Below are 929 nucleotides of genomic sequence, written 5' to 3'. Positions count from 1 at the left end.
CAGTTGATTAAATTTAAAAATAATTATTTATTCAAAAAATATTTAAGAATGACTATGTTTTTAAAAATTATATGGTATTATTTGCTCATAAATCATCTGTCATTTGATAAATTGTTAGAAAGAAAATTTTAGCATAATATAACTCAGTTATCATTTGCTAAATTTATAGTTTTTATTTATATTTTTATTATTTAATTATAATATTTTCATTTTATATTTGAAAGATAAATGAATTAAAATAATCAATTAAAATTGTTATTATCATTGAATATCATTATTTTTGACATAATTTGAGTTTTCGTTTACATCAAAACTTATCATATTTTAGGATAATTTTAATTTAAAATGTAATTTTCATATTTTTACAACAAATTCTAAAAATATTTTTTAAATATTTTGTTAAATTGTTACAAAAATATTGACTTGCATTTCAAATAAAAAGGTAAAGATATTAAAATTATTCTAATTAAAATATGTAAAATTTAAAATAGTTTTAAGGAAATGGTCAAAATAAAAAAAAGTATACATAGAATAATCATGATTTTTGTTAACTGGGCGGATCATTATTTATATGATATCGCACACGAAAGAAAAATTTCTATTTTTAAAATTATCTAATTAAATCTATACTCATTTTTTTATATTTTTATATAATATCACACATTCGTTAAAAAAAATAGTTTAAGATGCAAAAAAATTATATTTACTTAATGAATATAATATGAACGAATATTACAAATACATCATTTAATAAAATAAATAATTAAAAACTGAAAATTCATATCCGCGCTGGCCAGAGTCTAGTTATAGTGTTAATTAATTAGCATTCTTATTAAATGCCGACGGTGTTAAAGGATCTAAAACGAAAACCAGAGAGGGTTATAGTACCCCTGAATCGGCCGCATATATGAAAACTCATCTGCTATGTA

Source organism: Brassica oleracea, unplaced genomic scaffold, assembly GCF_000695525.1.
Source record: "Brassica oleracea var. oleracea cultivar TO1000 unplaced genomic scaffold, BOL UnpScaffold00706, whole genome shotgun sequence".
Taxonomy (NCBI): Eukaryota; Viridiplantae; Streptophyta; class Magnoliopsida; order Brassicales; family Brassicaceae; genus Brassica; species Brassica oleracea.
This window is presented reverse-complemented; position numbering follows the sequence as displayed.